Here is a 27,692-nt window from a genome sequence, read left to right on the forward strand (position 1 = left end):
TGATTCTTTTAGACTGATTTAATGTCATTTAGAGAATTAGCTTATCAGCAGACCTCCATCAGCCCCTTCCTCACAACACTAAAGCGTGCTTCTTGTTCCACTCAACCAAGAGGTTTAGCTCTCCCTCAGACATGGCAAGCTGGCAACCACTATTAACAATGAGCTCTAAAAGTGATTTATTTATATGTATGTGTACAATCTGTCACCATCTATATAACATACAACAGCCAGGAGAAGACCGCTGAGTATCAGAAATGAGGAGCTTCATATCCAATTCTGTATCACTGCACTACTGCACAAGGTGTGTAAACCCAGCTCCTGTTGAGATCCTCACCCTCATTACATGATGGGGTTCAAAAAGGCAAAACCACAGGCACATCTCAGCAGTGCTGCTGGTAAAAAGTCATTACACACAACCCCCCACTGCAGCAATGGAAAGAAACAACACCCAAACCAAAAGCAAAGCAAAGCAAACCAGTCAAACAGCCACTTCTAGTTTTAAGCTTTTTACAAGTGGCCACACAACCCTGAGAGGCATCACAAAGCAAGGACTCCTCAAAGCTCATACAGGTTATTCCCCATCCCACCAAAGCTGGATGCAGCTCAGTCACTGCCCACATGAAAAAGGTTTCCAGGGCATGAAGGCAGAATCTAGCATTACCTCTATGAAAGGTTGTTTTTCCCTAGGGGAAAAAAAAACAGTGCTATTTATTCTTTTCTTACTATTTTCTAGCAGGCTGCCAAGCCAATTCACACTCTAAAGAAGGCAAAGGGAAGAACACAGCAACTGAAACACAGCAACTGAAACCTAGCAAGAACAAGCTTCTGCCCCTGGTGATCCCAGGGAGACTGTAGGGGTGGAAGAAGCAACCAGAAGCACCACACTGAGAACAGAATAAAAATACACTCATCTGCAAGGGAGAAAGAAGCCAAAGGACAGGAGCACAGAATCCATTCTCCATCACAACAACAACCACAGCAAAGCCCTCAAACAAGCTGTTTTTTTCTCCTGTGCAAAACTGTGGTAGCACAGTGAGCCACTGCTTACTTTCACCTCCTGAGGGCTTCTGTTGTCTTTTTAAACCCAGCTGAGGCCTCTGTAAATGTCTGCATGGCCACTGAGGACATGCCTGGCCATGCTGCATATCCCCAACCTCCCTTCAGTCAAGGGAACCAATCCCAAAAGCCAGGGGCACACCAAAACCTCTCCATAGGCAGGCACATGGCTCTTCCACGCTGGTACCCAAGGCCTCACTCCATCTCATTCTGGAGGATGAGAGCCCATGGGGAAGCAGCTCTTGACTGTGCATCACCATTGTCCAAACACTGGGATAGGGGCGAGTCCTAAGAGTGGAAACCTCCACACGTCATTTATCTCTTGGCTAAAAAACTTCTAAGTGGCTTCAATTTGAACCCTGTTGGAGTTTAGATGGGGGTACTTTTTTAAGCTGACATGGGTGCTCTTTCTTGTGCCTTAATTCAAGTATTCTGATTCCTAGCTCTGATTTCTGTTCCTGCCTCTGCCAGGCTGCTCCCTGAGCTGCAGTAATGAGCTCCAGGCAGCCACCTGGGGTTTCTCTGCCATGTCTAGGTGGGCAGCTCCCAAGCTCTTTCTTGGTATTTTGTGACACACCTGTACCAAAGTTAATTCTTTCTTACTTTGCTTGTATTTTGTACCACTCTGTCAACAGCAGTCTGCCCTCAGCTTTCGTCTCCACAGCTGGCTTGGACACGCACCAGTGCCCAGCCTATCACACCTCAGAATCTGCTCTCATCTTACCCCATCTGCTCCCAGACTTTGGCAATGTCATTCAACTAGCATGTTTAAACCAGCATGTTTCACCTCTCCCTCCAGTGCTGGAGACCATTCATGGGTTCTACAGCAGAGTAACTCCATCAGTAGACAAGGGAAGAACAAAGACTGTGAAGCCTTTGACACAGTCCCCCGCAACATCCTTATCTCTGAGTTGGAAAGATAAGGATTTGATGAGTGGACTGTCCAGTGGATAAGGAATTGGCTGGGTGGTCACATCCAGAGGGCAGTGCTCAATGGCTCAATGTCCAGATAGAGAGCAGTGACAGTAGTGTCCCTTAGGACCAGTGCTGTTTAGTGTCTTCATCAGTGCTATAGAGAGGAGGATTGAGGCACCCTCATCAGGTCTGCAGATGACACCAAGCTGACAAGTCTGAAGGATGGAATGGGAACCTGGACAGGCTGGAGAGCTGGGCTGAGGAGCACAACATGAGGTTCAGTAAGGCAAAGTGCAAGGTCCTGCATCTGGGTCAGGGAAAACCTCAATATCAGTCCAGGCTGGAAGATGATGAGATTGAGAGCAGCCCTGCAGAGAAGGACTTGGGGGTGAGCTGGTGGGACATGAGCCAGCAATGGACCAGAAAGCCAAGGGCAGCCTGTGCTGTATCCAAAGCAGTGTGGCCAGAGATAGAGGGGATCCTGCCCCTGCTTTGCTGAGACCTCACCTGCAGTGCTGTGTCCATCTATGGGACCCTCAACACAAGAGAGACATAGACCTGCTAGAGGTGGTCCAGAGGAGGGCTATGAAGACGATCAGGGGTTGGAAGACTTGGGTGTGTTCAGCCTAGAGAAGAGAAGGCTCCAGGGAGACCTTAGAGGAGCATTTCAATACCTGAAGGTGACCTACAAGCAGGCTGGGGAGGGACTGTTCAGAAAGGCCTGTGGGGAATAGGACGAGGGGCAGTGTTTTGAAACTGGAACAGGGCAGATTTAGGTTGGACATTAGAAGGAATTTCTTCCAGTGAGAGTGCTGGAATACTGGAACTGGTTGAGGCCCTGTCCCTGGAGACATTCAAGATCAGAGCTGATGTGTCCATGGGCAGCCTGCTCTAGTTGGACATGTCCCTGCTGCCTGCAGGGGTGTTGGGCAATGTGATCATTGAGGTCCCTTCCAACTTGATGCAGTCCCTGCATCTGTGACAGTCAGTTCTTGAGTTTAACTACAGCTTTCCCACCACCTGAACTCACCTGGCTCTGCAAATAGGCATGAGGACAGCAAACCTCAGGGGATCCTGAACATCAAACCTAATAACTGGAAGGCAGAGTTATTAACTTTTCCGATTTAACAAACTAAAAGAGGAGAGGAAAAACTCCCTCTCCTGGGTGAAGTATTCAGCTGACATTCTCCCCCACAAAGGGCTTAAGTGAATTACTTTAGGCTGAAATAATAAGCACAGTAACTTTCTTGGACAGCGAATTCACAGGTAGAATGGGAAAAACCCTGAGACTCTTTCATCTAGTAAGGAAAGTGGGCTAAGCAAGGTATGAAGATTGCAGCATAACGAGTGACAAGGTAAAGGAGCAGTGGCCTGAGGCACAGCTCAGCCAGCCTGACATTGCAGGTGCCAAAAGCCCTGCCGGTAACACCGCCCCCAGCACACATCAGATGTGGCCATCCGTGACAAAAAACCTTCCTCTATAGCAGAAAGGCAAGAAGAGAAGAGAAGCCAGATTGGTCTCTTTGGTACATACAAGTTTTGTCTCATCTGCTTTCTGCAGTGCAAAGCAACTTGTTTAACTCCAGTGCTAGACTTCAGACCTAATTCCTACAGCAGGTAAAGTCCAGGTACTTAAAGTTCAGCTTATGCTGCTGGAAAGCAGGAGGAAGATCTGGAATTTCATTTACACATTTCATTACAATGAAATGGAGAATTCATTAGCTCACATCTTGTTCTGTCTTTTGCAAAAAGACTCACTGGAGATGACAGATAATACTCCACTCACCCCAGCTTGCTCCTGATCACACAACAGTTCTGTGGAATCAATGGCAGGCACGGGGCACAGGCAGCAGGCTGCACAGGTGCAGGCAGCAGCTGAGCACTACTGCAGACCAGAGCACTCTCAAAGGCAGATTCCTATCGGTGTTCTCCTCGTTGTTCTATCACCACACACTCATTCCAGCCAGGCCATGCAAAGGCACTGCCCTGACCTGCAGGCTGAATCCCAGCCCTGTGTCCTGCAGCACAGAAGCTGAGTTTCACCTCACCCTGTCCTCCCTCTGCCTCTCCCCAGTTCCAGCTGGCTCCTCAACTCCTCTTTTCCTGCTTAGGAGTTCAGCTCAGCTCTGGTCTCCCCATCCAGCCTGAGTATGTGTTGTTTAGCCAGGGACTGCCCCATACAAAACTGCCTTTGGTCGTCCCCAGCTCTCAGCTGCAAGGCCACCAAGGGCAAGGTGCAGTGACCACAAATGCCTTTTCAGCACGGAGTTCCTAATCAGAGCTGCTCTTCTGTCCACCTGACAGCCTCAGAACCCTGGTTGATGCCAGACATGGCCAGGTGCACATGCTGGACCTCGGATGAAGGGATGCACTCAGTGCTCCCAAGCCTTTCCCCCTCAATAAGCACAAAGCACTCTGGCTTCTCCTTTTTGCCCTGGCAGGTAACAGGTTCCTCCTGATGATGAGAGTGCTGATTTACAATTACAGTGATTATGCAAACCAGAGAACATATTTCAAGATAATAACACTCCTGAGACTTCACATCTGTACTGCTTGAACAGAGGCATTGTGACACCAGAGCAATCCCTTACTGTAAAACCCTACAGAGATTTTACACCAGTCACAAACAAGTGACCCTAGCCAAAGCCACTGCCACTTCTTTCTGTCACATCACCTGCACCTGCCTCATTTACCACCTTGGAGATTCTCTCCCAAGAACAAAGAGAAAGGAAGCGGACCTACAGTTCCCAGAACTGTTTACATGGTATGGGGAGGAGAGGTAAACCAAAAAGATGGAAAAGCATTAGACTGGCCACCTTCAGGGAGCTGAGAGAGCATTCTGGTAGTCCCTGCAAGCAGGAGTCTGCCCTTCATTTCAAACTGTGGAGAAAGAAAGGGTCATCTGCTGCATCCTCCTTTCACTAGAGGCTTACTGTGCTCCTGCTAATGACAAAAGCACCACACCAGACTCACACTATGCACCTGATGCTGAGGGTTGGTTTCTTCCCCCTAGTATCAGGTGATAAGTCAAGAAGAAATGGCCTGAAATTGTGCCAGGGCAGGTTTAGGTTAGAGATTAGGCAAAACTGAGCTCAAATTTTCTGCTATGGAACGGAGCTTTGCAGGAGGGGAGCAGCTGTGTTACCTCAGTGTGCTGCTACCTCATACTATCAAAGTTAAGAAAACTTCCTTCTTGACAAGCACCATGCTCTTTCACTGCTCTGCTAGCAGAGCTGCATGCTGCACACCACAGCACCCTTCTGCAACAGTGTCATTCCAGCCCACAATAATCACTCTAGGAGAACACACTTCAGCTGTTGGTGCTGGTGCTGCTTGGAACAATACCAAGCTGCAGAGTCATGGAGGCTGGAAGAGACCTCTGCAGATCATCCGGTCCAAGCTCAGAGCAGGGTAACACAGAGCAGGTTGCTCAGGACTTGGTTTGACTCTCTCCAAGGATGGACACAGATAATGATGTGACAGCTGTAGTCATAAAAGATTCTTTTTCCCCTATTTTATACAACATTGCACTACACAAACTTTAACGAAACAACAGTGCCCATTGCTTTCTCTCCATCAAGAGTCAGAAGAAAGCAGCACAGGCAGGAACCAGAGAGGGCTGCACTGGAAGATCAAGCCTCACTTGGCGCCACAACAGTAACTGCAGTTTAGAGAAGTCTTTACAAGCCTGTACAATACTGAGAGGCGCTGAGCAAAAGCATCCTCAGTTCTGTGCTGCCTCCTCATGCACAGCACCCATCCCATACAGCTACTGCAAAGCCATCCAAGCTGAAGCTTCAGAGCAGTCCAGATAGCGAGAGCCTAGATACAGATTCCTAGAGACTTTGAGCCTACAGCTACGTTGCACTGGTTCCTCAGCTAACCAGAACACACCATCCTTACCATCCCCTGCACAGCCTCAGGCTCTGCTCACTGGTTCAAGCAGAGACAAGCCTGCCAGGGTACTCCAAAGGTGCTTTGCAGCAGGTGATCCCCATGCCAAACTCCATGTCCAGCTCTGACATGCAAGGTATTACATGCAAGGTATTCCATTTTTTGCAGATGGAAGGGTCAAGAGCAAAGCTTTATTCCCTAACACTGACATCTCTGTAGCCAAGATGAATGTTTCTTCACTCTAAAGTCTCTAAGGACTAAAGGGACAGCAAGAAAAAGAACCTGGAAAGGTTAAAGGTGCTCCACAGAAGCAACACACAGATAAATATATTGCAAGAGACTGCAAGCCCCTGAACCAGCCCCAGTATTCTGGATCCCAGAGCAGACTCAGGGTAGTATAAAGCATCCTTTATGTTTATTTCAGTTTGGCAAGCTCCAAAGAAAGGAACCCCAGCTCAAAGGCCTGTAACAGACTACAGAATGAAGCTACACTAAAAGGAACTGTTACTGGTTTTCCTAACAAAATTGCAGTTAATTTATTGTATCTGTAGCAACTATTCCATCTCTTCTGGTATCTGTAATTGTACTTTCATCAAGCAGTAACTGTGAGCTGGGAACACAAGGACACTTTGTAAGAACCTAGGCAATTAGTTGGGACAACAGTTACACATCACAGACAACAGAACCCTTGTGGCTCACTGCTAAACCTTCATTCTAAAGGGGAAAACATATCATACTTCATCTCAAAACTGAATTACAACCCTGCCAGCAGCAACTTCAAAGACATTTTGGAGAGATCTGTAGCTCCAGATGAACATCAACTGGTAACAATTTCAGAATCCAATCCTCAGTCCACGGTACCTCTTCAAATAGGGTTGCCATGGCAAACCCATGCAGAGCTACAGGCTGGGGTCAGAGTGGCTGAGAGCTGCCAAACAGAGAGGGACCTGGGGGTGCTGATTGACAGCCGCCTAAACATGAGCCAGCTGTGTGCCCAGGTGGCCAAGAAGGCCAAGGGCATCCTGGCCTGCATCAGGAACAGTGTGGCCAGCAGGAGCAGGGAAGTCCTTGTGCCCTGTGCTCAGCACTGGTTAGGCCACACCTTGAGTCCTGTGTCCAGTTCTGGGCTCCTCAGTTTAAGAAGGACATTGAGACACTTGAAGGTGTCCAGAGAAGGGCAACGAGGCTGGGGAGGGGTCTGGAGCACAGCCCTGTGAGGAGAGGCTGAGGGAGCTGGGGTTGCTTAGCCTGGAGAAGAGGCTCAGGGGAGACCTCATTGCTCTCTACAACTACCTGGAGGGAGGTTGTAGCCAGATGGGGGTTGGTCTCTTCTCCCAGGCACCCAGCACCAGAACAAGAGGACACAGTCTGAAGCTGTGCCAGGGGAAGTTTAGGCTGGAGGTGAGGAGAAAGTTCTTCACAGAGAAGAGTTGTTAGGCATTGGAATGGGCTGCCCAGGGAGGTGGTGGAGTCCCCATCCCTGGAGGTGTTCAAGAGGGGACTGGATGTGGCACTTGGTGCCATGATCTAGTAGTCATGAGGTCTTCAGTGACAGGTTGGACTTGATGATCTTTGAGGTCTTTTCCAACCTTATTGATTCTATGATTGGATACAAACTGGAACATAGAAGGTTTCAACTCAATATGAGGAGAAACTTCTTTACAGTGTGGGTGACAGAGCCCTGGAGCAGGCTGCCCAGAGAGGTTGTGGAGTCTCTTTCTCTGGAGACTTTCCAAACCCACCTGGATGCTTTCCAGTGTGGACTGCCCTGGGTGATGCTGTTCTGGCAGGGGTGGTTGGACTGGATGATCTCTGGAGGTCCTTTCCAACTACTAGCATTCTGCCAAAGGAGTATTCCATGCCATATGACATCAGCTCAGGTGTAAGAGCTAAGTGTAAGAGGGCAGTGGGAGGCTATCCATTGCTGGCATCTGTCCTTCAGGGCCCTGTCCCTGGGATGACCTTGGCCTGCAGATGGGCAGTAGGGAACAGCTCTCTTCACTCTCACCTCCATGTGTGGCCTTGGCTTGCACTTAGTGTCATTAAATTGCTTCTACCTTATTGCTGTCTTTGGTTGTATTATAGAGCAGCTTTGGCAGGCATCTGGCCCCCAGGCCAGGGCCAAACCTCTATACAACAAACTTTTTCCTATCAACTAAACTTCAATTTATCACATATTCTAAACTGTGTTATGGGCTGGGTTCTTCCTTCTGCCATACAGTAAAGGTTTGCTGCCAAGTGTTTTCAGACACACACAGAAAAGCTCGAGCCATAAGGCTGGGGGAGTTTGCACACAGAAAATCATTTAACAGCATCAAGTCCCCATCCACTCCCCAGGCTGCTGGGCACGCAGGTGACAATGTGACATTAACAGTGCTTGTCTTTGGCACTAGAAATAACCTGAAAGGCAGATTGCAGGATTTATAACATGAAGTGGCAAAGGCTGACAGATCAAGTGGTTCTGGAGCTCAAAGAAGGCACAAACAAGTCAGAGTCAGCACCATCTGGGAATCGGGCACCAGGAGCAGTGGGGCAGGAACCTCTGCTCTCCCCAGGGAAATACCATGTGGCAAGCCCATCATTATCATCATTGTTTACACTGCACCATGGAAGTGCAATGACATTCCATAGACAGATAAAAGCCTAGGAAGCCCTGCCTTTGGGAATCAAAAGCTGCTAGGACAGAGCAAAGCTGTGCAAGCAGAACTCCCCTAGGCCTTCTCAGGCAACCCAGCTCCCCCAAGGTGCACACTGCAAGCCACTGCTTTGGCACTTCTGCAGCGAGCACAGAGGACACAGGCAGGATGCTTGCTCCCACCTTTTTGACTCCTTGTGGAGCACAAAGACCTTGGGCTGTGCTGAAGTGGGAAGAACATATTCACAGCAGAAGTACTCTGTCATGTGGTCCTCCCTGCCATCCAGGATCAGTAGCAGCGGGAGGCAGGATTTGGAGTGAAGAGGGATAGAAAATATCTGATTTTAACTTGTTTGATGAAGGAAGGAAGCCACAAAGTTAAGAACTGTCTGGAATAAGCAGCTGATGGAAGCACTCAGATACTCCAATGACAGCCATGATGTCAAACAGTTAATAACCGAGTTAAAACAGGGTATTAAACTGATTAAAGGAAGGTCAAGCTGTTGACTAAGAGAGGGCGACAAGTAGGTAAGAACCAGTAACAACATGAATTACTCAGCTCCTCTTTCAGCTTCCTTTACGGCCTTTCTCTTCCCTTGCAATGTGGATGTAGCAATTAGTGATTTACATTTAGGTGGCACTCTGCAGCATTTCACAGAGACACAGGCACCCAGAGTGCTATCAGCTAGTGAGCCCTAAAGATCTTTTTTTCATTCCATGTTCATTAGTAACAAATCCACATGCCAGCACCATAAGACAGGTACCAGCAGTGAGGGCTCCAGAAGTCAGCAAGCAATGGGAAGAAACGGCTGTAAACACTTAACAGCAAGAAAACCAAAGCAACTGTCTTCCTTGCCCCTCTGGTGCTGGCTGCAGCAGGGGGCTTGGCACCAGTGTCATAGGGATTAACTCCCACCAGCTCCTGCAGCTGAACGAATTACTGCCTCCTCAGCAGACCTGCCATCAGTGCCTGTGTGATCAGAGTGCAGAGAAACCTCAAACTGACACATTTTATCTCACAACTGGGGCAGGCGCCCTAGCCACTAAGGATCTGAGCTGATGGCTGCTAGATTCCTGTTCTTCCACAATTTGACAGCAAACAGCTGCACTCCTAGAATCTTAAAAGGTTAAGTTTCTGTTCAGGTTTAGCACATTCCTTAATTTGGGACAAATGAAAATGATCAGAAGTTAAAAACAAACCAAAACCAACTCAAACCCACAGCTTCAGCAGGAACTTATCAAATGCCAGCAATGGGCCCTTAACTGCTTCAATTCAATTGGCATTTTCAGGCTACCTGAGAACAGATCCAGGGCTTGACAACACTAAAGGATTCTGTGCTGTGCACTGCAGAAGCCACATTTAGTCCTCTTTCCTCACTTGACTCAGAGGTCAAAACTGGGAGAAGAGTGGAAATTGTTGCTGGAGATTTTCCAAATGTTTTGTGTTTCCATAAAAATGAGAATTTATTGTAAGAACTCAACAGAGGGAAGTCTCAGTAAGCAAACCCAAACCTCCCACAAGCAGCAGTCATCCACAATCAGAAGATAACAAAGAAATGCCACTTCTAAATCCACTTTACTCTGTAGGTGCTTTAAAGAGGCAGACCAGACTGAGCACCACCACCTGTGCAGCAAGATGACTTAGTAGAAAGGTGTTACCAAACAATTCAAGACCGAATCTCTGGTACAGGGCCAGAAGAGCAATGGTAAAATTGATTTAAGGATCTTGCACGTGCCACACAACCATTGACATGTGCTTCTTCAATGAACAAACTTCTGCAGTTATCCTGTTAGCAAATGCCTCAGGTCTGAAGCAGCAGACCTGAAGGTCACAGACGTGTTTTACATCTGCATGCGTTTCCTGCTCACAGCCAGCACCAGTGTGTGTGCTGGATCCACTGCTGCTCTCACTGCAGCTTAAACACTGTGTGCACACATGGAGGTTACAACCACCCCCTAGGCTGGCATCAATCAACCCCCAAACTTGTTCCAGCCTGCAGTTTACTTCAGCAGTTCTGAGTCCCAATTTCATAGAATCCTAGAAAGGTCTGGGTTGGAAGGGACCTCCAAAGCTCATCCAGTCCAACCCCACTGCAGTCAGCAGGGACATCCTCCACTGGATCAAGTTCCCCAGAGCCCTGTCCAGCCTCACCTTCAATATGTCCAGGGATGGAGCCTCAACCACCTCCCTGGGCACCCTGTTCCAGTGTTCCACCACCCTCCTGGTGCAGAACTTGTTCCACACATCCAAGCTCAATCTGCTCTGCTCTAGTTTGAAGCCATTGCCCCTGCTCCTGTCCCTGCAGGCCTTTGCAAACAGTCTCTCTGCAGCCTTCTTGTAGCCTCCTTGAGGTACTGGAAGGTCACTATTAGGTCTCCCCAAAGCCTTCTCTTTTCCAGACTGAACACCCCCAGCTCCCTCAGTCTGTCATCATAGCAGAGCTGCTCCAACTCCCTGAGCATTTTTGTGGCCCACTCTGGACCCTTTCCATCAGGTCCAGGTCCTTCCTGTGTTGAGGGCCCCAGAGCTGGACACAGCACTGCAGGTGAGGTCTCCCCAGAGCAGAGGGGCAGGATCTCCTCTCCATCTCTGGCCACACTGCTTTGGATGCAGCCCAGGCTACCATTGGCTTTCTGGGCTGCAAGCTCACACTGCCTGCTCCTGTCCAGCTTCTTGTCTACCAGTATACCCAAGTCTTTTTCGCCAGGGCTGCTTTCTACCACGTCACCCCCCCTGTATTGACAGTGAGGATTGTTCCAGCCCAGGTGCAGGACTCTGCACTTCCTCTTGCTGAACTTCATGAGGTTCACCTGGGCACCACCTCTGCAGCTGGTCCAGGTCCCTCTGGATGCCATCCTGTACCTCTGGCATAGCAACAGCACCACTCAGCTTGGTGTCATCTGCACACTGCTGCCGGTGCCTTGATCCCACTGTCTATGGCACTGATAAAAATATTAAACAGTACAGGTCCCAGTATGGACCCCTGAGGGACACCATTGCTCACCATCTGGACTTCAAGCAATTGAAGACTGCCCTCTGGGTGTGATCATCCAGCCAATTCCTTATCCACCCAGTAAATTCACATCTCAACCTGGCAAGTAGCATGTTGTGGGGGTCCCTGTCAAAGGCCTTGCTAACACTTCTGGTACAGAACAAACCCATCAACACAAACACTGAAAGCAGGGACTCTTTTGAGCAGGACTGCAAGATTCAGGTCAAGTTTTAATTAGCTTGGGTTTGTTTAGTGTAACAGAAGCACAAGATTCATTTTTCTTTTCTTAAGCTGGTATTCGTCTCCCTGGGTAAGTGATCTCAGAAAGCTCAGCTCATGCCTCTGCACAGTGTTCTCAGAGGGGAACAGACAAATGACAGCAGAAAGCATCAGCACCATTCACAAGGCTGCATTTCACAGAATCTTATTTGCTTTGTTCTTAACAATGTTTTAAACCAATTGCTGATTTGTCTAGAGAATTAACATCCCAAATGCAGATCTTCACAGAGGACTGGAGCCAGTCTGAGTAGCAGAGGACTAACCTGTTCATCAGCAGACAGTCCTCACACGCTGGAGCAGGGACAGTGTCTTACAGTCTGCCTGTGCATTGATCATGCAATTACCAAACTTGAAAGGAATATCATCTACACCAGGAAAGAAAGTACCAATAATGGGGTGACCAGTGAAGGACAAAGAAGCAAGAAACATTTTAGTATTGTATGAAACAGAACTGATTTGCAGACCCAGTTACCCATGGGATGTTGTAAGAAACAGTGAGCACTCAGGGGAAGAACTCGTGAAGGGAGCTGGACTGTGCAGGGTTTAACAAAGCCATATGAACTCTGGGATCCTTAGGCACAGCTGTCATTAGTCCACTCACTGCTGTCTAGTTCTTATGATTAGTTATCATTATTATTGCAAGAAAACCTGTGGCAGGGGTATTTTTACCTTGTCCATCCCAAAGACCTAAATGAATTCTTCCTGTGTCCAGAGTTCCCCTGTCAAAACTGTAACCCCCAAACTCATCAGGTCTGTTCTGGGCTAAGGCAATCATGCCATTTGTAGCCCATAACCCTGTAGATGGAGAAACATTTCAGCTCCTGCAGGTCCTGCCTAGGATATAATCTTTGTGATGGCAAACTTCCTCTACATGAAATGGAACTGATGGTCACATTGAATATGTTTCTGTTTTCCCTTCTGATTAGGATTCACAGCATTACTGGGAGCTACTTTATGTGTAGCAATGTTGTGCCCTCATCCACCAGAGGAATTAGCATAATGCCTTCTTTTTGTCTCACTGCTGAAGCCATCCATGCCACCTTGATGCCAGTGACCTGCTAGAGTTGTGCTCTTGATCTTCACTTTCCTTTTCCCTGCCTACCTCAGCTGAGCTCCAAACACACTATATGGGTACAGGCCCAAGAGCATGGGAACAGGGCTGGGAGGGCAGCTGTCACTGCTCTCTGCAGGATGACTCTCAATTCACGCGGCACAACTACCTTCTTGTCCATGGAACTGCAGACTTGGACCCATAAACACAATACAAGTTATACAAGAATGGCAACATCACCCACTTTGAATGCAGGCTCTCACCCAGGTGTTCTGAGGAGCTCCCTGCACCATGAGCCAAACCACGAAGACAGCACACAGCAGCAAAACATTGGCTTTGGAAACTAAGCTGAAGCCAAAGAGAGCACATTGTGCTGGTTTTCCTCTATTTGCTCCACTCAGCTACTGAGCCAACAGGTACCCCAACGTTGGACAGCCCTCTTTTGAGGCAGGGCTCTGTAGAAAGTTTCCAATATGCATAGCTTCATTATCTGAAAAGCTTTTCTTCTGACCTTTTACAAGTACTTTTGTTTCTTTTTTCTCCCCACCACTTACCTGCTGGTACTGCCCCAAAACACCCAGCCTACCCTGCCTGACCCCACAGAGTCCATCCTTTCTGTCTGGGCAAGCTTCAAACTAGCAGAAAATGTGCAGCCTGAAAGACCTGCATGTCCCCCCCCAGGCTTAATTAAGTGGCTTAGAACTAAACCCATTTTGTGTTCCTTTAACGAACAGCCTCACACACCACTTGTGGGAGATCTTCAGTCGCTTTCCAAGCACAGAAGCATGAAGAGAAAACCCCAGGGTCTTCCTTACTTTGAAATATTCTCTTGGTCCTCTCTCACTGCCAGCAAGACCAGGGCAGGAAGTGTCTGTCTGAGCTGGGCACTGCTAAGGCCACAGCTCAAATCCTGAGGTCTGTTTTGGGGCCCTCACTCCAAGAAGGACATTGAGAGGCTGGAGCAGGCCCAAAGCACAGCAATGAAGCTGGGGGAAGGTCTGGAGAACAGGGCTGGGGAAGAACAGCTGAGGGAGCTGGGGGTGTTTAGTCTGGAGAAGAGAAGGCTGAGGGGAGATCTTCCAGCCCTCTACAACTCCCTGAAAGGAGGTTGACGCCAGGTGGAGGTTGGGCTCTTCTCCCAAGGAATAAGTGATAAAAGGACAGAGAATGGCCTCAGGCTGCACCAGGGAAGGTTTAGGCTGGACATTAACTAAACAATTTTCATGGAAAGGTTTGTCAGGCATTGGCAGAGGCTGCCCAGGGAGGTGGGGGAGTCCCCATCCCTGGAGGTGCTCAAGAAATGTGTGGCCATGGCACTTGGGGACATGGCTTAGTGGCCACGGTGGTGCTGGGTTGACAGTTGGACTCAATGACCATAGAGAGATTTTCCAATAAAAACAATTCTGTGATTCTGTAACAGTGCAGTTTGAGCAATCCTCAGCCACACACAGTATAAGCCTCAGTTCAGTGCAAAGCACAGACAAGCCTCTCCTGAAGCAGACAAGTCTCTCCCTCACCCAACAGTCGGTCATCCTGTCATAGAAGGAGATCAGGTTGGTCAGGCAGGACCTGCCCTTCACAAACCCACAGTGACTGGGCCTGATCCCCTGGTTGTTCTCCATATGTTGTGTAATAGCACTTGAGATGATCTACTCCATGGCCTTCCCTGGTACCAAGGTCACTCTGACAGGTCTATAGTTTCTCAGATCCTACTTTCTTCCTTTCCTGTAGATGGGTGTTTGCTACCCTCCAGTCCACTGAGAGCTCCCCAGGTAGACAGGACTACAGATAAATAATGGACAGTGGCTTGGGGAGCATATCTGCCAACTCCCTCAGCACCCTTGGGTGTAGCCCACCCAGCCTCATAGACTTGTGTGCGTCTAAGCGGCGCAGCAGGTCAGTGACCACTGCCTCATTTATTGTGATGACCTCATTGTGATTCCCCTCCCTGACTCCTGGCTCATGAGGCTGGGTGTGCAGTGAGTTGCTGGATCCAGTGCTAAAGACCGAGGCAAAGTAGGCATTGAGCACCTCAGTCTTCTCCTCATCCTCAGTCACTCTGCTTCCCTCTGTATCCAATGAAGGATGGAGATTTTCCCCAGGCCTCCTTTTGCTGTTCATGAATTTATAGAAATATTTTTTATTATCCTTAATGGCTGCAATGGAGAAGAGCTGTTTCATACAGTTATAGCTGCAGGGAAGCCATGGGCAGACTGAACTGCTAGGGTGCATCTGGCCCAGAGCAGAGGGGACACAGCAGATCAGACCCAACTCTTGCAGACCTTACCCAGGATGGTAAATTACAAGTTTTCCAAGCCTGAACGTGGACACAGGCAGACATAAGTAGCCCCATGGATTTCAGGGTGACAGCTTCCAGGACTACCTACCATGAAAACACACTGACCTTTCAGTGCTGGTGCTACCCACATGCTTGACAAGCTGTTCACGGGGCAGAGCCCTGCAGAAAGTCAGGAAGACATTGAATTTTGTAAAGACAACAAATCACCCACTTTTAATCTTCAAAACAGCTACTGTTATTAGAAAGTCAGCTCCAACCAGGATTGTAGGACCTGATGAAAAACACCAAGAATGGCTCCAGAAAGCCCACTGCACTGCAAAGCAACAGAAATGCAACTAAAACCACAAACACAATGGAAAGGACATTCAGAAACTCCAAATCCAGCGGTTATGCTAGCTGGAAGAGATTCTCTCCTCTCTCCATTACCAACATAAACTCCACCAGCTGTCAGCAATGTTCAGGCTTTCTCCAGTCTCAGGCTTTGATGACCTAAATATTCACTGATTAGTACTTCCCTGCATTTAACTCTTGGAGGACCCAGCCCTGAAACACTTCAGATTTCTCAGAGGGAAGAGCAGAGCAGCTTCTTTGGGGGGGGGGGCGGAAATTCAACCCAGCAGATCAGCCCAGAAGCTCTATAAATTGTGCCTTCTCTATCTCCATGGTAATACCTCAAGTTAATGGCAATTGCCATTCCCTCTGCCTCCTACAGCAGTGTTTCCAAAGCAGGGCATTTTCACACACCAGCCCAAATGTGCAGCAGCAGAAAGGAATGGCACATCCTGTGCTGAAGAGCAGAACTGGACACAAGTGCAAGGTACAGATGATGAGACTAATGGTGCAGTTTTACCCAACACCCGAGCCCCTCCAACTGAAAGCCCTCCTGCCCTGCTCCCTCAGCCACAGACACTACATCATTCTTGGTTAGGAGATTTTTATCATGTCAATAAATTGATCCAACCCTGAGCAGGCTCAGCTCATCCCAAGCAGGAGTAGTTCTGTGAAAGCAGGATGGGAGCCATGCAGATGGCAGGCAGCAGAGTGGGGCTGGACTCTGAGATGTCTTCTACCACGACACAACAAGTAGGGCAGGAACTTTGACAGGTCCTGTGTTCTGCAGAACCCTGTCATGATCTGGTTCACAGAAACTCAACTGGCCAATAGGCAGAAGCACTGTATCTCAATCATGTTTGCCTAATGGCATGGGAAGAACCAGGGAAGGCTGCTGCTGTCCTCAGGAACCAGCAGCGCTTGGAAGAGGCATCCAAACATTGATACCCTTCCTTCTCCTTAGAAACAAAGCCAACTAAAGGTGACTGTAAGCACCATAACCACAGGTTCACCTTCCCAGCTGCTCAGACCCTTTTGGCCATTCATTCCACAAATGTAGCTGAGGTAAAGCCAGTTTGGTTTTGCTGACATTTAGCTCCTGCAGTGGAGTGTTTTCTCCAGCTCTCTCTCATTTTTGAGGAAAGGGGTTTTTAATGCCACAGCTGCACTTACAGGGCAAATCCCATGCTTAAGGCACAACGCTCGATTTTGGTTTCTTGTTGGAGCTTAGAAATGCAGATTTTTGTTGTTGTTGCTTTCTCTCCTTGGGGGGGCTGGGGAGGTGGAAGGACAGGGGAAAAGAACAAATGCTCTGTAAAACAGGGCCCAATTTTAACAAGGAATTGTGAATTTAGCCACTGTGGTGAATTGTTAGAGGGGTGTGTGTGTGTGAAGGGGTTGAGTGGAGGAACCTAGTAAGTTGGAAAGAATATTTGGATGCAGCTCTTCATGGCAGCTCATACACCAACACTGGCAAAGACCAAGAAGGACAACACCAGTCTCTGACAGCGCAAACTCAGACTGCTCCTAATGAAACACTGCAAAGGAAGGCAGCCCTATTCTGTAGGACTGAAAGCAGGTCTTTGGTTTCTCCACTTACAAGTGCATCAAATACATAGGAAAAAATCCCAATCAAACAAATGCCTTGACTTCAGGTGAGTCACTAAGCTCTTCAAGCACTCCTGTTAACATCAGATGGAGTCCAAAGCATCACTTCAGTCTCCAGGAGCCTACAAAGCAGAAATGCTGAAATGCCTTCTTCACTGGCAGTCTGTCCTGTCTCTGCTGGACCTTCATATGGGGATTCCTTTTGGCCTGGATTTCCTTACAGCACCAAGCTTGGTTCAGACCCTGGCCCATGGGAGTAAGAGGGGGGTTGTTGTTGTTTGTGGTTGCAGGGGGTTGGGTTGGGCTGGGCTGGGTTATGGTGGGGTTTTGTTGGTTGGATGAGTTTTTTTTGGGGGGTGGGGGGGGAAGGGTGGGTTTAGGTTTTTTGCTTGGTTGGTTCTTTTTAACCACTCCTAAATTCATGACTTACAAGTTTTTGCCTCAAGCACTTATGGTATGTTTCCTGACTTTAAGGATCTTGAAAGCAAGGTACGTAACCACAAAAATCTCTACAGCCCAACTCCACTCAACTCTTGCTCTTACTTGTCCTCCTCACTGACTTCTCTCATTGTTCTGAGCCCTTGGCTCAAATGAAATCTCTTCTCAGATACTCGAGTTGAATTTCCAGAGGACTGGACTTGGTGCAGCTGCTGTATTTGGAACGATAGCATCAGGTAACATGAAGGAGATGTCGTTCTTCCAAGGGCATGGTCTTATGCAGGGCCACATCATTCCTGTGAAACGTTACTTGGAACCTCAGCATCAGACAGAAGTCAACATTTTCCCAAACTGAAAAGAAGTCCAGTCTACCCACTGGCAACTAAAGCAGCAGGATGATGGGATGGAGAGGGAAATGTCTAGGTTCTTCACTTTCTTATGTCAAGCACCTAGGGTAACAAGTCAAAAGTCACTGTCAAGCTGTATTTGCATTTCAGTTCCCCGAACACCAAAATTGCTCACAGCTCTGGCAGAAGTGCAAGTAAGTCCAGATGCCACAGATCCTACATTTCAGGGGCACACAGGCACAGGTGACAACTGCCAGTATTTTTACTTTCATTTATCCAAATTACAGTGCATTTTTTTTCATCAGGAAGTATAAAGATAACTTGGAAGTACACAATTACCCTCCTTTGCCGACATCAACGCATCACCTCCACAGAGCATCCACTAGTACTCCTTATTCCACTAATCACTATGAATTATACAGGTTGCTGTTGAAAGTATGAAACAAAAACCTCCCTCCCACCCTACAAATCCTGTTAAAAGGAGGCAGAAGATGGCACTAGATGAGAGCTCTTCAGGTAAGATGTCTGCTCCCCAAAGTAAGTAGAACTAAGATTCCTGAGTTGGGTCACTCCAGAACACTATCCACGAAGCACCCACCTAGCTCCCTCCACGTGCCTGCAGCTGTGGGAGTGCGACCAGAAGCCAGATGCTGTCCCATCACTGCTTACCAGCAAAGCCTCTTAACTACCGTGCTGTAGCCATTGCCTCTCTTGCACACCCTCCCTAACCTGGCCAGTCTTCCTTTCTAACCAGCGCCAGCACTTCGCAAGAGCTGGAAGCTGGAATCTACAAGCGGTGAAATGAGCATGCCTCAGACCAAGGGAGGAACGGAACCCAAGCCAGGGAGTGTGCCTCCTGGGAGTCCTAACGAGTGGGAAGGAACGGCTAGCAACGCATTTTGCAAAAGCCTCCACCCTCTTCCTGCCTGGGAGGCGCAGTCTGCACTCCTCAGCACAGACAGGTGGAAGAACTCTTTGTTTCTTGACCAGGATCAGACTTTTCTGTCCCTGAGTTTGCCTCAAACTCCAGTCTGGTCTGAATGCAGATGCTCTTAACCTTAGCTCACACAACTTTCACAAGTGCCCAGGCTCCATGTCTCACATGGCAACGAACACAGGACCACAAGAGTGCAGCAGTTTTCAGGGGGAGCTGCAATGCCAGCATCACGGGAAAGGTTGACCTTTACTGCTGCTGGGGCTACTCATGCCCATGTTTAGGTCCCACCATAGTTGTACTCCAAATCATACACATTGGACTGTGCTTAACCAAAGGAAATCCTTGAAAACATTATTAAGGGCTGGACACCATTACAAATCCCATACCAACAGGAGCTGTAGGATACTCCCTGTCAAACATCTCAGAGAATGCATAAATAATTTTTTTCCTCTCCCCTAAATAACAACACAACAGAAAAAGGGTGGAGGGAAAAACCTGATCCAGGTCCCCATGTTGTCATGGTGACTTCACAGACATTATGTACTTCAGAGATGTTTAGAAGTGAGCTACATTTTCACCCCTCCCCAACCAAATAATGCAAGGAAGGAAACCCAAAAATGCTGCCAGCCTGTCACAAGGCAGTCACACAGCAGTGCAGTCCCCTCAGCAGGCAGCCCCCCTGAAGCACTCCCCTCAACACTACTGCTGCACAGTGCTTCGTGTGCTCAGACATGGAAACACAGAGAAGCAGAGAATTAACAATAACAACCTGTCTGATCCATTTCTCATAGGAAAGGAGGATACTGCTTGAAACATGTCTGACCACACTTCTATCAGACAGGCTTCTGCTTTCAGGGTATTAAAAACAAACAATTACTCACAGCATCATTCCCTCCTCTCCCGGCTGCAGATACTGCTGCAAGGGATCAGTACCACCACTTCCACACGTGACTATCACACACAGCAACCGCTGCACACATAGCCCGAGCCTGCTCCGGGATGGTCAAATCCTCCCCACATCTCCTCACAATGCCGCACAAACACGGGTTGCCCAAAGCATGCACCGCGGAGATCATCCACATGAATCCAGCTCGCTAGGGCCAGAAGCACAGACACACTTCCCAAGCGCTCAGGCAGAGCACACGCTGCCGGCCGCCGCCAAACGTCCACTGCACACCAGCCAGGGGCAGATGCCCACCGTCAGCAAAGAGCAGGCAGCTGCCTCCTCTAAACCGTACCTGGGAAGACATTGAAAGCTCTGCGAGAAAGCAAGATCTGCAACAGCTCACAGCATGTAAGCTCGCCAGCAGCTCACCAGCGCAGCCTGCCCAGCCATCTGCCCCTCTCCCAGCAGCCTCTTCAGGACTTCCATGGTTGGCTTCACAGAAGGGGAATTCTGATAACCCCACCCCCCAAGTTAATCAATTAATGAAGCAAGACTGGGTTTTCCTTACTAAGTAACGGAGGGACACTAGGTCACTTGAAGGTTGCCCGTTCTTTCCTGCTGCAGGGCCTCCCAAATAGCAACTGCCCATCCAAATTCAGCCTTTTTTTTCTCCTTTCTTTCTTTCTTTTTCTCTCATTCAAAGCTGTAGGGATACACTCAGCCCTTGACAATGCCAGCTTGCATGATGAAAGAGCAGAAGTAGTTTGGAGGCTGCAGAATGCCTTCCTCGGGTTACCATGGAAATAAATGTGGGAAGGGGAGGGGGCTTCGCTGATGGTAATGCTGCTGCTCAGTGGATACGCTTTAAAGCCAGGCTGCCTGGAACTGCGCACCGGAACAAAATGTGTGTCACTACTACCACGGCAGTTTTTATCTGCACTTACTTTCATTTTCACCAAATTTCATAGAGTTGAAAAGCATGAAACTTGTCTGAGCTGCTGGGGGCAGGCTCCAAAGAGGAGCTGAAGAACTGGAACTTTATTTACATATTGGAATTTGCACAAATGGAAATCGATGCTCAATTGCAATTGAAAATTGGTCGACAATGCAAACCTGTTGCAGAGCTGAGGCTGCAGCAAGCATGACCAGATCCAGGAAGGCTTGATACAGAGCAGCAGCTTATCAGTAAAGTGCAGGGCAGCATTTCTGTCCTGGACAACTGTCATGCACAGTATGACACAAACGAGCTCCATGCAGTGCAGGCATCGAGACACAATCGCTGCACAGCTGCTCCTTCGGCGGCAGCTGGACTCCACATCAGCACAAGTTCCTGCTCCTTGGGTCTTCTCACAGTCCCCACTCAGACTCAACAAAACCACCCAGAGTAGAAGCCAGGCACCAAAATTCCACTGAAGATGCCAATACAATTTCAAACTGATGTGCACGGTCTTTGAGCACATAACAATTGCTAGAGGTTTTTACAGAGAGAGTTCCACCTTAGCATGCTGGCCAGACCTCCTCCTCTCTCCTCAGCCTCTCCTTAAAGGAAGGCAAGAAGCCTGCATTACACAACAGACCATTCTGGGTTTGCAAGCACAGCATCTAAAGGCAGTCCACTCCAAATTCCAGCATATGTTTACTTAGCATTTTCAGCAGGCTTGTTTAAAGAGTTAAGCCAAGAAGAGAGAGTGGGCCAGAGCTATGGGCCATACAAAAGGACGGATGTGGAGGAAAGCTGAGCTGAAGACCCCATCAGAACAGTTACCAGCCAGCTGGGCACAAGACCTGTCAGGCTGTGGAATCTCTCAGCAGAAAACCCTGCTGGTGGCTGCTCCTGCAGCTCCTCTAGCTAACAGCAGCTGCTCTCTCCATGGAGCTCCCTCTTCATCATTCCAGATGCACATGGGGGAAAAGGAGACACCACCACCAAGGTCAGAAAGACCTTAAAAAGGTGGCTTGTATCTCCCACCCAGGGGACAACTGGTGAGAGAAGTGAGAAAGAATGTTTCCCCCCACAACATTTCACAGCAGGAAGATGATGGAAGAGATGTCCCAGGGAAGTTTAGGCTCAAGGTGAGGAGAAAGTTCTTCACAGAGAGAGTTGTTAGCCACTGGAATGTGCTGCCCAGGGAGGTGGTGGAGTCACCATCCCTGAAGGTGTTCAAGAGGGGATTGGACGTGGCACTTGATGCCATGGTTTAGTAGTCATAAGGTGTTGGGTGACAGGGTGGACTTGATGATCTTTGAAGTCTCTTCCAACCTTATTGATTCTATGATTCTTTGATTCCATTTATACATGTACCATCCCTAAAAGACATCCTGCTGGTACAGGAGTGGAGTAACTGCAGAGGGTAGGTTGAAGCAGAGAGCAAAAAGCCTAGTCCACATTATTTCTGCTTTCCTCCCCAGTCAAACAGGGTTTCACCATTTCTTCATCAGACCACAACTCAAAAAGCCTAACACAAATAAAACACAAATCTGACATCACAGCACAAATAAGTTTTGCTGATTCCATGGTACCCAGATCAGAGGGTGATTCTCTGTGCTCTCCTGGGCTCCTGCAGCTGCCCCCACAATCATGTCTTTACAGCCACTGCTAGTAAAGCTTCACCCAAAGCCCAATCCCAATGCCTAAACAAAGCGAAGGAAGAGCAGCACTGAGCCTGCCAGTGCGAACACAACAAAACAGCAAATGCTACAAACGTGCAGAAGAGGAGGGTCTAGAAAGGCTTAGAACCCCAAACAGCCAGGAACTAGAGCAGCCCAGCTACTGCTGCAGCCCAGTGCCCGGGAGCAGCTCTGTACAGCTCCTCTAGCCTAGCCTCACATTCCTGGCCACAGCCCCCTACACTGATGAAGCTTTAGACTGTGGCCCTCTCAGATCCCTATGGGTGAAGACCAGCGCAGGATGGAGCTAGTCTGGAGCAACTCCTGTGTCCATTGCCCAGCTGGCAGCTGCCTGTCTGATGGGTCTGCCCACTTCTCTGATCCTTTCTAGGCACCTAGAAGGCTCTCTCCTTTCTAGGGACCTGGCTGAGGAATTTTGGAAAATGGGAGGCAAAAAGGACAAAAAACCCCCAACCAACCGATGGTGGAGCTTTCCTGCCCTTTTGCCAGGCTGCTCTGCAAGGAGCACTGAGGCACAGAGCACAACTGCACACACCCCAACACCCCCAGGAAACCAGATTAAACAGCCACACTGCTGACTGCCAAGGAAGCTCAGTGACCTCGGGGAGGGGGGGGGCAGGAATTCCCGTGGGAGCAGCTCAGATGTGTTAATTCTTTTCTTTAAAAGGCAGCCTGCCAGGAAGAGCCAAAGGTAACTGAGGCACAGCAGAAAGCCAAGAAACTGCAGGGAAAGCAGCTACTGTTATTTCTCTATGTGCATTTAAAAAAAAAAATAAATCACACGTATCCAGCTATGTCTGGAAAGAACAGCCAGGAGGTTTCTGCAAAGTCTCCCTAAAGGAATAAAAAAGCCTGGTTCAGACTTTCTAACAGCTAAAGAGCAATAGTCTCAACACCAGCCTACCTTCCTGTGAGTAAGTGGCTAATACCACTGTGCTTGAGGAAAGCAACATGCAACATATCATTCTGTGTCTCCTAGTAACAAGGTAAAGGATTGGATGTGCAAAGCTGAGGGAAAAAAGCCTGAATTTAGTCTTCCACTGAGAAAGAATAAATTGAACAAAAATGACAAGTGAATGGCTAATTATTACTATGCAAGCCTCCTGTAATCTTCTTGAAGCTTTTCATTAGAACTGTTCACATGCAAAGAAATGAAGAATTAATCTGTTTGTTGCTGGTGGTTTTGGATTATCGATAACTCCTTGCTGGAAGAAGAAAATAGAGAATTTAAATCATTTAAAAGGCCATTGTTAAGGATAAATTAACCCTTCAAATCCTGGATGCAGCAGAACAAGGAGATACCTGTGATGTGTTTACCCTTCATTTAATACTCTGATGACTACATTCATCTGCAAATGGAACAAAGGGAAACACTGTCAGCTTGCCTAGCTGCAAGACAGACCTGATGCAGGCACTTCAGTTGCTGTGCATTAACAGCATCACCAAGAAGCCCAGAAGATGCAGCCAATCACTCAAGCCATATGGTAACGCTGAAAAGGGCACTTGTGCATAATGCAGTAGTAACTTTTAAATAACCACCAAAAAAGCTAAAGTGCTTCATTTGTCTGAGAGTTCACCATGTGCAGCAGGTGACTGCATTACAGCTTCCCCAGTAAAGCAGCTAGAAGGGAAATGGTAGCAGCAGCTCATGAAACTGGAGCCACACTGAGGGACCTGCAGTCCGTAGCTGTGGTTTGCAATATGCATTTTCACCATTGTCTCCCGTGCACAGCTGACTGTTTAGGCATACAGAAAACTCAGGATGGTTCCTGTGAGCCATGCAAGTTTTCCACATATTCTAACCTAGTGAAAAGGGAGCTGAAGTGCTTCTGCGAAAGCCAACTTCTCCCAACCTTTCCTAACCTTGCCCCATTTTAAACCCCGCCACTGGCAATGGCCAGCGCGTCCTTCCCTGCCACAGCAGAGCCACTCCCCATCTGCACTAACAAGGCTGGCAGCTGCTACCCTAAAAAGAAGGCTACTTTAAAATGTCAAACTGGTTTATCAAACAGTGTTTAGACTTCTTTTCCTCCTGAATCTGCAGCTACGATGGTGGCGCTGCAGCTTTAAGGCACGATTGGTCCAGCCCACTTGGTGTTTCTTCCCTGGCATTAAGTCAGCTGAGAATGTTGTACTGGCTTTGCTCTCAGTCACCTCTGCTGCAAAATGCATTCCTGGGAGAACTCAGCAGCTTCATTTGTTTAGGCTTAGACAAACCAAATGGAAAGTTTTGCTCTGGTCATACAGACTTCTGCATCTTATCTTAGACATTTCCCTTAAAGATCCCGCAAGAAAGCGAAGTTTGAATCACTTGTAGGGTATAACTGGTATCAAAAGCAGCTTAAACGCCCAAATAACTTGGGCCACTTGAAAAAAAATGATTCAGCAATCAAACCAGATGAATGGGTTGTTCTGAAACAGATCTTTGATACATCCACTCCATAGGAGAAGTTAAAAATTAGAATGAGATTTCACTGCACTAGTAATGGATAATTGTTATTGTTGTTATTATCACCATCAGCAACTACAGACTGGCAGTGCTGACAAGGACCTCAAGTAGCAAAACCTTATGACAGACTGTAGGCCTAGGGCTGCCAGAGCACTCCACTCCAGAACCACACCAGAAGGGTCAGGAGAAAACCAAGGTACTGAGCCAGTGAGAAGTGGGGAAAGGGGGAGCACGGTTCCTCCTGGAAGTACAATCCAATGAAATCTACCAGAAACAAATATAAAAGATGTGGTGGACCTTTTCCATCCTCATTGTATTCCTATGGTCAGCACATCTTCAAAAGTAAGCAGAGCTGAACTGAATGAAGTCACTGATGTGAGCTTTGTCATTTCTTCCAAAACTCTTAGCAAAAGAGACCAAAGCCAGAAAGCAGCAACAACAAAACAGGCCATGCATATTTACTCACAGCTGACTTTGCAAGTTCCACTTTTGTTTTTATCAGGACAAAACCCCATGAACTCATTTCCTCCAGTTTCCAGCAAAATTCAGCATTAAAACACAGTTTTAAATAGACTATGACTTCACATTCAAAACAAAGACAGCCTTTGTAGAAGGGCAACCACAGTTGTGTGCTTTGAACAGTGTGGAACACTGACCAGCTTTAGCAAGAGCATGAACCAGGCCAGTCACTCGAAAATGGTCCTATACAGCTCTGGGGTTTTCAATGCGCACACACACGTGCGTGCCTGCGCCCGGAGGATCGCTCCCTTTAACAACCACAGCTTGTAAAGAGGGAGCTTGCTGCTCTTGGAGGACTTTTTCAGGATAAAATTTGATGCCTCACCTCTTTCAGAGTGACAGGAAGAAAAACTTACTCACAAAGGCACACGCAGCAGTGAACATTTTTCTTCCCCAAACAGGACAGCAGCATGCTGGCAGAGATTAGGTCCCCGAAGTTCTGAAGTCCTCTTGGCACCAGTCCAGCAAAAAAAGGATGAAAAATGCTCACATTTCCTTATTTTGCCAAGTAAGAAGAGGGGCACTTCAGATCCTTCCCAAAAAAGCTCATGGGACAAGATGCAGGGAAATACCTTCATGAGGGGCTGTGTTTCCTACGTTTCCTTGCTTTTATTCATCCTCCCTCCAAATCCCAGAGCCAGTCAGCCCTGCAGGATCTCACAGGGATACCATCCTCCCCATGTATCCTGGGTTGAGGCAGATCCTCTCTTGCCTCTCACCGGGGCAGAAAAATGAGACTCACACAAATGAATTGCAGAAGTGATGGAAAATGTAAATGGAAAAGCAATAAAGTGTTTTACAGAAGCTACAAGCATAGTGACAAAGAAGATCCCAAAGCATTACAGAGTCCCTTACAGCACACCCAGAAACCTCCCAGTATTTCCCTTCTCCCTACCTGAGGCTACACCCAAAATCCCTAGGGTTCTTTCTTGCCCCCCTCCACTGTTAGGCTAATGTCAGCTGGGCAGATCTGAGATTGCCCTTCTCCTCCTGGCATTAGGCCTAGCCAGGCCTAAGAGGCCTTGAAATAACTCCCCTTCCAATAGCAGATAGGGAGCATCTCCCACAGGAGCAGCAAGGGAAGAAAGAGGAAGTGTGAGACCTTGCCGATGGATTTATAGGGAGCAGGACATGATGGGGATGAAACAGGCAGCTTCTTGTGTCCACCCACTGGGCTGGACACCCCGGGCACCAGAGGTGTATCTTGTGTGGCAGAAGCAGGAGGCACCCTGCCTAAACTGCCACACCATGAAAAATGCAACAAAGACAAACCCAGCAGCTCCAAAACACAGAGGTAAGTCTGCCCCGAGCCTCACCTCCAGTGCACTGCTGAATGGTTTGGGTCTCCTCCAGGCTGCAGTTTGGATGTACTTCAAAGGCTGCAGGAGGGGAAGGCAGGGGCAGTGAAGGACTCTGCCATGAGCTGTGTACCAATGGTATAGGCAGCCCAGCATCCACATGGCTAGGACATTCCTGTGGCTTTTTGGAAGATCTGGGATGTGGACACCAGGCCTTGCTCTTGGTGAGAGTACTTGGACAGCAGCTTGTTTGACTAGTGTCTGGTTTAAGTTTTATTATTACTACAAAAGCACCTGAAAATCCCAAAGGGCAGCAGAGCCCATTGAGACAGGCAATGTACAAATACTTACTGAAAAACAGACTTAGTCCACAGTCCACACAAAGAATGCTTGGAAATGAAAGGGGAGAAAAAAAGGAATAAAATAAATAAATACAGAAAGCGTTGCCAAGGTTTCACAGCAGGAACAGAACTGCAGCACAGACTCCTCCTGGCTGTCCTACCCACCTCCTGGTACCCCACTGCCTGCCCTCCAGCACCAGCTATGGAGCTGGCAGTACTGCTTCAGAAAAAAAAAAGTAACTGGGAGCCTTTGTTTCTTCACTCCCCAAAGTAAATAAATGAAGTACAGCTATTCTTGCTGCACACAACTGGCACAAGGGACAGGCAGGGAAATTCATGTGGGAATCCCCTGCTAACCACTGGCAGAACATCACTGGCACTACAGAAAGCAAATCCCTTCATTAGTCACAGTCCAATGCAAACAAAATAAGCAATCTGCAGAAAAAACAACGTCAAGGAGCACACAGAGAACAGACATCATGCAAAGAAGTTACTGCCACAATAGCATTTCATGCAAGAAGTGAAAAGAACACAGCATTGTAGTACAGAGCTTGGCTTGGCCTGAGCAGTGTACTTGCAAAGAAATCTTGCCATTGAAACAGTCCAATTGGTGTTTCCAAGCACAGCTTCCAGGCTTTCAAAGAGCCTGCTTGCTCTCCATGCTTTGCTGAAGCAGGGTCAGGCCCCAGCTACCATTACAAGCTTTAGCGTTTGAAAGCTCTTGTCCTCCCTAAGTTGGAGGACTTACTTGGATTTACTTCCACAACTCCACTAAAAATTGCTTTTACA

General features: G+C 48.1%; 1 protein-coding gene across 6 annotated transcripts in view; it reads right to left on the minus strand.

The window, feature by feature from the left end:
- Positions 1-27,692, minus strand: part of FGD3 (FYVE, RhoGEF and PH domain containing 3) — a 123,530-nt gene that overhangs the window by 74,573 nt on the left and 21,265 nt on the right. Inside the window, exon 1 of one of the 6 annotated variants that reach the window (XM_054162172.1) lies at positions 20,021-20,141. The exons of the other annotated variants lie outside the window; for them this stretch is intronic. The gene's annotated coding sequence lies outside the window, so the exon portion shown is untranslated. Of the gene's footprint in view, positions 1-20,020; positions 20,142-27,692 lie in introns of those variants that run through there. 6 annotated transcript variants of the gene reach the window in all.

Source organism: Dryobates pubescens, chromosome 1 (genome assembly GCF_014839835.1).
Source record: "Dryobates pubescens isolate bDryPub1 chromosome 1, bDryPub1.pri, whole genome shotgun sequence".
NCBI classification, from domain to species: Eukaryota; Metazoa; Chordata; class Aves; order Piciformes; family Picidae; genus Dryobates; species Dryobates pubescens.